At 38.2% G+C, this 12,206-nt stretch overlaps 1 protein-coding gene across 5 annotated transcripts in view; it reads right to left on the bottom strand.

Moving 5' to 3' along the window:
• LOC124946820 (protein rhomboid) overlaps positions 1-12,206 on the bottom strand; it is a 236,201-nt gene that overhangs the window by 141,653 nt on the left and 82,342 nt on the right. Inside the window, exon 1 of one of the 5 annotated variants that reach the window (XM_047488130.1) lies at positions 1,822-2,819. The exons of the other annotated variants lie outside the window; for them this stretch is intronic. The gene's annotated coding sequence lies outside the window, so the exon portion shown is untranslated. Of the gene's footprint in view, positions 1-1,821; positions 2,820-12,206 lie in introns of those variants that run through there. 5 annotated transcript variants of the gene reach the window in all.

Consider the following 12,206-nt stretch of genomic DNA (forward strand, 5'->3'; position numbering starts at 1 on the left):
ATAGGCGAGCGATCCGTACCGAAGTTTTAAGAGTTTTTTGACGTTAACGAATGATCCTTCGAGTGAAACGAGAGAAAGGAGAGGGGGGGGAGGGAGGGAGGGAGAGAGAGAGAGAGAGAGAGAGAGAGAGGTACCCCAATGTTTCGCGTTCGTTATAACATATAACGATGTTTCATAGATTTAATAACGAAATAAATAAAGGATAATGTAAATCAAACATTACCTATACTTTAGACTTTTTTAATAGATTTTCATTTTATTGGAATATTCTATCGGGAATAGATGGAAGATTGAAATAACTCTAGGTACGACGGCATGCAGCAAGCACGTTAAACCGAGATCGAGGTAATATCTCTCGTGTCTGCGTCGTAGAATTTCTTAACAAAAGGAGGATGTGAATAAGCGATCGCAAGTATTTCAGAAAATCATGCAAAAGTAACGTGGGTGAAACAAACGACATAGGTACGTACGTGTGTCCCTCTAGATGTACACACATACATCTATTTAGAGAGATGTGTGTGTGCGTGTGTACGTATCTACATACATAGGTACTCATTGTAAAATATCCATGAGAAAAGAGTGCCATTGAAGAAGAGACGGCGTTATTCAACGACTACTTTGTCCTACGCGAACAATATCCAGAATTATCCGAACGATCCCAAAAGACGATTTCACGGGGATATGATAGGAACTATTTTGCGAGACTGAGACCAAGAAATGCAGGCACGAACCATGCATACGCTCACAACCCAATCATAGATAGAATGATACGAGCATTACCGTGCAAGTTTCCTCCTTACGAATATCTCGAGAATAGATCGATCGAATCATAAAATAATCATATAGCGTGTCTCTCTGCCTTCTCGAATATCTTTACACACTTTGAACTCGCGCGAAAGAGACCCGATCGTATCGCTCTTAACCATTTACCTGTTTAATTAATCAATGTGAGAGAACCAAAGAGAAAGAAGAGAAGTGCAATATTACTTTACACATTATGATACACCTACGTAATAAAGAAAAGAGAGGAGAAACGCCATCGTCGCGTCGACAATGTATTCGCGATAACGAGTGAAAAACCCGTCTGTTGTTGGTAGAAAAATAAAGTCGATAATATATATATATATATATACTTTTCAAATTGATTACAAACACGTATAAATAATGCCTATTGCGCAGCTACGTAATATTCTCGCAAATGGCGTTTCATCATCGAAATGCCAATTTGGGTGGTATCATAATAATATCGGAGAAATAGGAAGGCGTCTAGATGGGGATAATTGAAGTAGAAAAACGAAGGTTAATTAATACGTTAACGAATCGCGAAACGAATTGAAAAGATGCCCAGACGGAAGAGGCTACAGAGAGAAAGAGAAAGGCTAAATCCGTAGAAAGAAAGTTTTCATTCGACGAATTTAAATCGATTTCCCTAGAGATAAAAGATTTTTAAGGTAAGTAAAAGAAAAAGTGAGAGGTGACGAGAGGGAGAGAAAGAGATAGTATAAAGGTCGATTCTTTTATTCTATACAAACTATATAAATGAACTATTCCGAGTTTCACATCTCTTTCTAATGTAATACTTCAACGAAGTGCGTGCTTCTCGTCGTTAAAGCAAGTATCATTTTTTCGTTCGTAAATTCGTCGATAAACTTTTTTTTGGACTTTTGGAAAGAAAGAAAGATATTCATATATTTCTTTTCTAATTTTCATAACCTCTTTTGATACTTTCACAATCAAGATGTACGTACGTATATATCGCATTTTTTCCTTATTTCTATTACTATCATTATTATTAATATTATTGCTTTATTTACTACTCACTTATTTTTCTCTTTAAGGCCAAGGGAGTAGTTCGTCTTGATGGTTTTTACCTGCTCGCACACTACATTTCGAACAATAGACCCGCGACATTACGTAGTCGTAGAAAGGACATACGCAAGGTAGCGCAATATACACGTTCGGTAGGAATCGTCGATGGTCGACTACGTTCGTCGGCATTCGAGAATTCGTCTTTACGACACTTTCGTTTGGCGGACGCCATGGAAATAATGTCTTCGTCGCAATTATATATCTAGATAATTACGATACTTTTTCTAAGATTCCATATATTATTTCAAGTATATTTATTAATCGATTATATATAGCGCGCGATTTTTATAATGTCCTCTTCGTAAGCGATATCGACGGTATCAATAAAAGATATTCGTAATGAAAATCATCTTACGTCGTACTTTCGATTCTTTATATTTACAAATGTCGCACTATCCTTATTAAGTTTCATAGTTTGAGTCAGTATATTTCTCATTTTGATAAAGTTTCTCACGCTCGCCTATCATATTTGAAAACTTTCCATATCTTTGAACAATAGATTGAAAAATTATGTAATTTCGAAGACGGCCGTATAGGCAAAGTGGCGCACTATGCTAATTTGGCATTACCGATTAACCAATAGCAGTTCGGCTTGAGTTTATTCGTTAAACGGTATCAAGATAATAAGAAATTTTTCTGCGTTGGGTTAAAAATACTTACGCAGAAATACCTTTATATACCATCGGTACATTTGACATCTTACAGTGTCTCAGTCGATTGTCGAATATGTGATTTCTATGGTGTCTTGCTCTCGTGAGCGTCGGTGTTGTCGCGAATTAAGAATATTCGTTTATTATTTATTATGTTTCAATATTTTCGTAAAACATTTCGAATTTCTAGAACGGCAATAAAAGTAAAGTGGAAGCACTGCTGACATCACCGATGCCTACGGTGTTCCATAGATCAGAGCCATATGTGTTTTGCGAACACCTTCGAGTTGCAACGATATTACGCCTCCTCGTAATGACAGGTAAATTAGCATATTTTTATCAGTACGTTTGGTCTATTCACTCGCAGTATGACAAATCGATTGCAAAACTTGTTATTCGCAAGTACGGTGTACATTGCGTTTAAAAGATATTTGCTATATAATTATTTGATATATTTGGGAAATTCATCTGTGGAAAAATAATAAAGAAATAGAATTTGTAAATCCTCCTTCATCGCTATGGAATACTCATAATATTTGCGTTAAAATGAACTTTGTTGACAGTGATAAATATATTTTAATTTACTTCGATATTGATTCCATCATAATTAATAAAATATTTCAATTTTTTTATTATTGAATAATAATATATAAAGAGAGAGAGAGAGAGAGAGAGATAAGTTTTGTATATATATATTTTATAGAGTATCCAATTCAGTTTTATTTATTTATTCTTTCTTGTTCATAAACAATTGAGTCTCTATCTACGTAAGCGATGTAGGGTTTGAAAAATTGATATTGTTTGGAAAATGTTCAACGATACAACGTAAACATTACCTTTGCACATTTCAAAAATATATGTTTTTCTTTTTACTAGTACATAGCAGAATTAAAATATTTACAAAAAGAGACATTTTTGGCGTTACGTTATTGCACTACCATCAGAAATGATTTCCAAAAATGTATTTCGTAGAATTTCATATTGCTCGTTATATAATAAATTTTTATTATCGGCCAAGCGAATTGAAACTAGGGACAATCAATCAATCATACTTGAGCTGGATCATCCTACGTCATTTCGGAGCTGATTAGTCATGCAAGGATATACAAAGTCTCAAGTAAATAAATTCCTATAATATTTACAATTAATTATTTTGTAACTTTAAATTATAACGTAGATAATAATGTTTTTGTTTTCCATTGCGCGCCAGGCAATGAAATAGATTTCAGGCTTGCTCGATATTTCAGATTTTTTCGCGTTTCGCGATTTATGAATTAAAAAATAAATGATTGCGCGCAATGTAATCGTAGATTTAATGCCCGTCTCACAGTGAAAGAATGTAATTAACGCGTAGTCAGTGTTTTATTTCATTCAAATTAAAATCAGTGCATCAAAGAAGATTATTGAAGATATCTTTTCCTTCCGAGGATTATCGGTAACTAGATTTTAAAATGTTATAACATATATAAGTTTACAATGTTTCATTATAACACAGATAAGGGTTTCTTTTCAGATCATTTGAATAGATTCATATATATCTACAACACTTTTAGCCAGCCTCGATGTTGATCTAGCTCATTTTCAACCACTACTACGGATCAACCCATCTCAATATCGGACGAGTGTTTTCGAGCCATCAGAGAACTTCCAAAGTAGTGAGGGAAAAGATTAAAATCGACATGGCATGTCGAAGATGAAAGGGGACCTAATCGACAAGTTACGACTTAGGGTTGTAATTTTTTATATTTATATTATTGATCAGAACGACCATGAGTAAAATCTTTCGTAAGTTTACTCGTGAGTCATACGTTTTTTATTTTTTTGCATGCTTTTGCATTCTACTTGATAATATCGATAATTAATTGTAGGTAATTAATTAATCGTTAATTTTCATTATTTTTTCCTCTATGACCATTACCCAAGAAATCGATCGTTTAAAAATCTATTTAAAGTTTAACATGTTCTTAGCTTAAATATATATGCCATCTAATTTGATATTAATAGAAAATGAAGAAGACATTCGCCTCAAGTAGATCCTTGGTTACAAATGATAAAATATAATCTGATTAATAAATTAGATTAGCCGTTTGTAGTAGGATAGAGTCACCTGAGGATTTTTAATAGATTAAAAATATATAATTTTGATATTTATGATTGACAGTGTGGTGGTTGACTGTCAGGTGTGGCGTAATAATTGATTTAATTTAAAAATGACGAGTTCATTTTATCATATCTTCCTTCTGCCCTAATTACGTCTCTTAACTTTGTAGTATTTATAATAAATTAATGATTTTCAACTTTTAATTTGACAATAAAGAAATGTTGCAATAATAATTATAAGTTTGTCAAGAATAGCACATTAAAGTAGTTATTACGAGGTATATTACATGTCCGGAAAGTACAAATTATATTTGAATTTAAATTTGAAATGTTGGCGGAAAGACAAGTTGGACCTTCGTCAAGATAAAATTCATCTTTTTTCTCGAGTATGAATCTTTTATTAATTACGTTGGAATAATTATTAAACGCAATTAATTCAAATGTTTGATCTTAGCCCGTGAACGCGGCATGCAGTAACCTTCACACGGTGAATCGATATTACTAGCGATCCTATTCAATTATGCAACGCGAATAATGGTATGGTAATTAGCAGCCTATTTTAATGCATTTTCCATATTGTTTGTACTTGATCATACCTAAACTTATACTATATACATATGTATTTGAAAAAGGCATAAGAAATCATAAGCATGCGAAATATTTCAATTAGTGCAAATAATTAGAATTCTATCATGAATGGAAATTAAGGAATTATTATACGTTATTAATCGTTGTTAGTTTTGTAAAGCGGCTCTGACCGTAGTAGAGTAGATAAATTGTATCTTCCAGACTCGATCGAGGTCGTCGCAAAATAGGCCGCGAGACATGAATTTTCCCGTCTCGCGTTTAATCGCGTTTCGCGTGACCAAGACCGAGGAAACTATTTTTAGGTAGTTTGCGTCTTTGGCCGTGGCTCACGCAGATTAGAAGAGAACGGAAGGTCGATGTTACACGAAACGTCATTGAGTACGGTTCGGTCTCCTTTCTATCTCGCTCCGCCTCCAAACAACGCTAGGAGGTCAAGGGGAAAACGTAAATTCTTCGTAGTAGTTAGTATTTTCATTTGGCGAAGAAGCTTCACCAGCTCTATGACACAGGCGTCGTGCGTTGTACCAAGGGCGGCCAATGTTTATTTATAGCATCCTGTCCTACGTATTTTACACGATAGATCTAATATGGAAAGAAAGACATTTCCAATGGATTCTCTAAACACCTTTCCTTTTTCTTTTCTTTCGACTTACTGTATACACGTTGCGTCAAGAAAATATTCATTTGTATATCGATCTACACTTGTCTCTTTCTGTCTTTCTTTTTTTTTTTTTTTTTTTTTTTTTTTTTTTTTTTTTTGTACTTTTTCCGACTTCATCTATGGTTTCATAGACAGGGTTAACGAACTTACGATGCGGCTCTTATCCAATGGCGATATTCAATCGAATTGCGATCGAAATGGCGGGTATTTGCGAAACGATGCATTCCAACGCTTATTCCATTATCTCTCGTGATTTCGATGGGCTTCAATTACTTTATCCGGCAATATTGCCGAAGGTAGTTGCACGCTAACGATATATTTAAGCTGCAACCGACTATCGGCATTATCACTTACCCTCTCGATATCGTCTAAATTCACACGCATACGTACATACAGGGTTAATCGTACGATACCCAGTTATCGTTATGTCGCGTCGTTGATCGTAAAAATAACGGCAACTCTTATGCCACTTTTCCGGAAGTTTGATATTATTTTTAAACGAACGATCGGTCGTATTGTTGAGAGAAAGAGAGAGGGAGATATACAGGATGGAAATGGGCATCGTGGATGCCTCTCCGAATCTCTAAACGATTGTCTCGCGAATACGAGTGAATTACAGTGAAGCTATTAACGCGAGATGGCTTCGATGAATCCGGACGATTTAAATTTCTCTTTAATGCGAAGATGGTGCTTGTGCGAGTGTTCGAAAGAGATGGAGGAGGGTCGATTGAAAAATAAAAGGAGGTAAAATCGATCGAGTCCTTTGGTTTATCGAATGCAAAAGCGATAAATAAAGAAAGCTCACGGATGGAAGCTCACCGAACTGCTTTACCATCCTCCTTCCCTCCTCTAACCATTCCATTCGATTCTTTTATTTCCGAAAAACTATTTTCAACGAGCCGAACGAATAATCGGTTGCCATGTCGGTTTATCCGTTAAATATTATTTCATCGATTACATAAATGCATTCGGATCGGCGTGTAACCGGAAAACCGATGAATTCACGTCGCAACGGGCAAATAAAACTCGTGCTGATTCTCTCCATCCTCTCCCATGCCCCCTATCCTGACCACTTTGATTTTATTTCCGCGCGCGCGCGCATCGGTAGGGGGAGAATAAACGGGAGCCATTTAAAATTGTCGAAACTCGACTCTTTTTTCTTCCTCTTTTACTCTCTCTCTCTCTCTCCCTCTCTCGAAATCGAAGAATTGTTCGTTGCTTCGGATGAATTCGCAAGTCTATATTAATAGAAGAAAGATTCGATCGAAACGATGCATCATGGATGTTTTTGGCCCACGTATCGAGAAGAACGCATAAACTCGTAGATAAATTAATTCCGAGGATGATCTGAAAAAGAGGTAAAAAATATTTGTCACGTATTTTCTAATACAACTTTGTGCCTTTCCAATTTTCTTTGGCAGAATAATTCTTTGAAATCGTCGATACTTCCGGTCGCATTACTGTTCGCCATTGGCTCGTCGAACGGTCGACTATCTCGTTTACCTTGCGCATGGCCCGAGGGCTTGCGGTATCCGACCGAAAATCGAGGAACTGTTTGGGATCGTTCGAAAAGAATACAAACGGGCAATAGGCTTTACCTTTTACCCAATATTACCGCGCGTGCTTCTCCCTTTTCGTTCGTCGCTTCTATCTCGTTATCGAGTTGGTCGAGATGGAATCGAGATACTTTATTTCCTTTCCATAATGTTACCGTTTTCTATCTTTCGCGGTCGGTCTCATAGAAACATGAACGAGCTAATTCGAAGACTTAGCGCCATGATCGATTCCATTCTCGAATTAATATATATATATCATGTATATATATATATATATATATATATATATATATATATATATATATATATACATGAAATTCAAAGGACGTACGAATAAGAAAATATCCTAATGCTAGGTTGGAAATGAAAAAGTTGGAAAAAGCAGAAGAAACCGAAAAAAGATGCAAAGGAAGACGGACGATCACGGCAGCGCTTTGTTCTATCTCGCTATTTTTGACCGGCTTCGAGACGTCTCCGTCTCCTTCTCTCTTTCTTACTTACAAACTCTTTATTCATCTTTCTCATCCCTTCCTCCTCGAAATGCTCTTGCTTCTTCGACGTAGCGCGTGCGTGCGCGCTCGTGCGTGAATGCAAGTCGTATGTCACGACTCGTCTCCTCCGTTTTTTCTCCTACAATCAAAAACTTACACTATCGCGAAATCTTTTCTCCGTTTGATAAAATTGTAACGATCCAGCCGCCTATACCTATCAACATATTTACATATATCTATATCTACATGCTAGTAGAAAATATCATAAAACGACGTATGTATTACATGGACGTGCGATGCAAATTAGAGAGCGACGGTTGTCGGGCGTTTCCCCAAGGCAGACGTCGTCTCGACCAGAGATTTCTAGAATTTCCGAGGGCGGAAACGTCGGCCACGTGACTGTAGCCAATTTCCTTCTATGTTACCTTCCACGTTATCTTCCACGTAACCTTCTACATTCGCGGACAGACGAGAACGTAGAAAGACGAAAAGGGCAAAGCTCGAATATCACGTCTGTCCTTTCCTTGTCCATCTTATTTTAGGGCACGATAATTCGAAATATCTCGATGGTATGGAAGGCACGTTTTCGTCGAATGCGGAACGCACGCGTGTGCGTCGATAATACGCCGTGTGCAGTGCCGAAACGGAGTCTCGAAATTCGACGCGCGGAATTTCGGAATTTCGCATCAGACCGCATTAAACCACTATCTAACCCTCGCTATCCCCTCTGCTATTCCACGATTAACCTTAGACATGTCTAAATTTGTAAGTTCGTCGGATCTCCAACGTGTTTCTATTTTATCAGGAATGGTAGATATATCTCTTGAAATGTATAAGTAATAAAATTAGGTGCTCGATGGGGACTTTATGGGGACAAACAAATCCTAAATCCAATCGTTATTACGATCGTTTGAAATATCGCGAGAATGAAGTTTTCTTTTTCTCTAAGAGCTCTCTCTCCCTCTCTCTCTCTCTCTCTCTCTCTCTCCATCCCTTTCTTTTCCGTGAAATTATCGGCGAACCAGGACGCGCTCGCGTCTCGCTCCACGCGAGAAACACGCGCGACACCTACGCTCTTCCGGTTCTCGTTAAGGATAAAGCGGTCGTCGAGTAAATGCAATTGAATGACTCGGATAGCATAACGTATAGCTTACATACTCTCTGCATACGTTCGGAAACTTCCTAGATTATTTGATAACCAATATCCGCGCGTTCCTTCGCAACGAGGCGCAACACTTCCAGTTATTAAATTGGATATTATATTTTGAACTTTTTCTTTTAAGAAAAAAAATGTTTAAATACTCGATCATTAATGGCCTTTCCTTTCTACTCGTGAAACGCGATAGTATACGTACGTACGGTTGTATGAAAAGTGCATACGGTTGCTAGAAGGAGGATATAAGTAAGTATAAGGCGGGAGGAAGGAGAAGAAGGTGTATTGACCTTCTTGCCCCGGTAATTGCTTGTTTTATCTTAATAAGCGTACGTAAGTGCGGTGGCTCGCAACAGTTACATCGTCTAACGTATCCTGTTTAATTAAAGCACGTTGCGCGAGCTAAAGGAATCTCTCTTATTGTCCCCTATCTCTCCTTCACCCACCTCCTCTCCTTCTCTCTATTTCATTCACTCTCTCCCACTGTCTCGCCTTTCTCTCGGTCCCGTTACAGCTCGCATCCACCTCCGCATCCTATTATTAAGGCGTAAAACGAGCGGGATAATTTAGAATTACGGCACGTGGTAATAGCTGAAAGGTGTTGGGACAACATCATCCCCTCTGGCGACGAGAAATATTGAATGAATGAATTAATTACTTCTATCCTTTCTCATTAGTAATTATAATTCGTTTAACGTCAACGGATTTCTTCCGACTTTTCTAAGAAAATTTGTTTAAACAGCGATTGAGAATTTGTCGTGTCCTCCTCCTCTCAATTTTGAAGACGACTAAGAATTTGAACGAACGATATACGCGTATCGTGATTGTCGTTCCGACATCCGAGAGGAGCATGCCCCTCTTTAAATTTAATTTGTCGTTTTCTCGAACAACAATTCGAGTCCACGAATTGTATCAGGAAAGTCGACATTGACCTCCGGTAAAGGCGAACTACTCCGGTACAGAGTCTAAGGAAGTAAGAGAAAGAGGAAGAAGCGTGGACCTTCCGCAGACTCCTACCCAATCTAGCGTGCAAACGAAGATACATCGTGTTTCGTTTTTCATGCCGTTGGAAAGACCAATTTCAGCGGTCTTCGACCGTCTGCTGCCAAGCTAATCGTTATTTACGACCCCCTATGTATACGTATATAGCGCGTGGAGCTCCTACGTGGCCCTATTTGTTTATCGATCTAGGAACCCGCGAGATATCGAGTTCTAATCCTCTTGAAAATTTAACGGTTATTCAATATTTACGATTATCGAGAAGATAAAATGTTTTCGCGAAAAACGTCGGTATCCGAGAAAATGATTAATTCGCCGAGGAGAGAATTATAAATCGAATCGAGGATTTTTCATTCGACTACGGAGAAGGAAGTTATTGTTAAAGGTAACGTTTCATTAAAATAACGATATCTCGTGCGCCTCGTATCCGTCCTCCTCGATTATCGGCCCCGATGGTTCATTAGGAACGGCGATATTAGCGAGGGATGACGTATCGGCCGATTATCTCGTTTTTCTAACACGGTCTCGAACCGATGGACCTGTTTAATCTTCCCTATGCTAATCGTTATTTACGATCGTAAGCAGGAGAATACACAGGTTGGTAGTGAGCGGGCAGGTAGAGGTACCTATACGTAAACGCAGATGCATGGCGGATTTGCTTATCGATCTTTGGATAATGGAGATTAAGGGCTGGACGACGGTTAGTCGCATGGTTTCGGGTTAAACTCGATTTTCTATTCTAGCATTGGAATAAGAAATCGGCCCTGACATTATCACGATACATGGAAACATTAAATAACGCATACATGGGAACGTCGAATCACGCGTTCGACGCGCAGTCGTACGCGTTCGTTCATCGATCTGCTGTCGGCATATGGCGACATATGGCCTCTCGCGTTAATTATTCTCGTTCGATACTTCAATTATGATACGCGAGTATTACACCGGACGCGATAAATAACGGTCTTATTTCTTTTCCTCCTGCCCCATTACGTCCGCTACGATAAAGAAAAGTATAGCGTCCGAGTCTACCTTGCTTTTACTATAATTAACAAACCCACGGCCATTCCTTTTGACCGGGATCGCTAATGTGACTTTATTACCGTAAAAGAATTATTTCGAATTTAGCGCGTAATGTTCGACTCCATACGCGAACTAGTTTCTAAGTGAACGAATGTGTTGCGGACTAAATGTGATTTCGTGAAAAATAATCGATGTATCGTATGTAACCGATGTTCGCCGATGTAATCGAGTTGATCGATTAAACTCAGAAATACGTGTAACCTCGACGACGTTCGCGATCTAATGGCCTTTTTTGTCTTTTTTTTTTCACAATATAAAATAATTATCGACGGAACGACGAAAGTCGGTCGGACTGCGGAAAGTATGCGAGCGCAAAGACAGGTCCGTCACTTTCGCTGTCTCTCGTCGTCGCTATGCCTTTTCTTCTTTTCCTCTTCCTCCGCCTTCCTTACCTCTTCGTTCTTCCGATCTACTGGCATGATCGTTTGCTTCATAAATCTTCGACGCAACCAACCGTAAAGCCATAACTCGTGAAAGGGCGAGAGGGAAGAGAGAATCGGGGTGCGACGAGGTGTGGCGTCGAATCTTTCCTTTCTTCCTCTCCCTTCTCTTCTGCTTCTTCTTCTTCTTCTTCTTCTTCTTCTTCTCGAAGTACCGTACGCGACTCGTCGTACCCACGCTATTTCCACGTAAAGAAAAAAAAGACTTGATTCTCCGGAAACGGATGACATCGTCACTGGCATACTTATGCTTGCTCGTACGTACATATGTATGTCCTATGAGGCGAGGCTGTGCACGATCATTTTCGTCACACTCGTCGTTCCTCTTTTTATTTCAAGATTCGACGTTATACGTACGCAGTATTAGAGAAAATATTTGTCGACAAACTTAACGCAGGTATTAACAGAGAAAATTTTCATAATTAATGTATCACGTCGATCGATTAAACTACGGATTGATTAAACTACACGAGTCAATACTGCCGCTATTGTTTGTTGAATACATTTAGATATTATTTCGAATCCATTCCCAATTATCCGCGCAATCACTTCCCAATAATTAACATCGTGTAGGTATATCGTATACTTTTCTTTCTCTACAATCAACGGAGGAGTT

Source organism: Vespa velutina, chromosome 2 (genome assembly GCF_912470025.1).
Source record: "Vespa velutina chromosome 2, iVesVel2.1, whole genome shotgun sequence".
Lineage (NCBI taxonomy): Eukaryota > Metazoa > Arthropoda > Insecta > Hymenoptera > Vespidae > Vespa > Vespa velutina.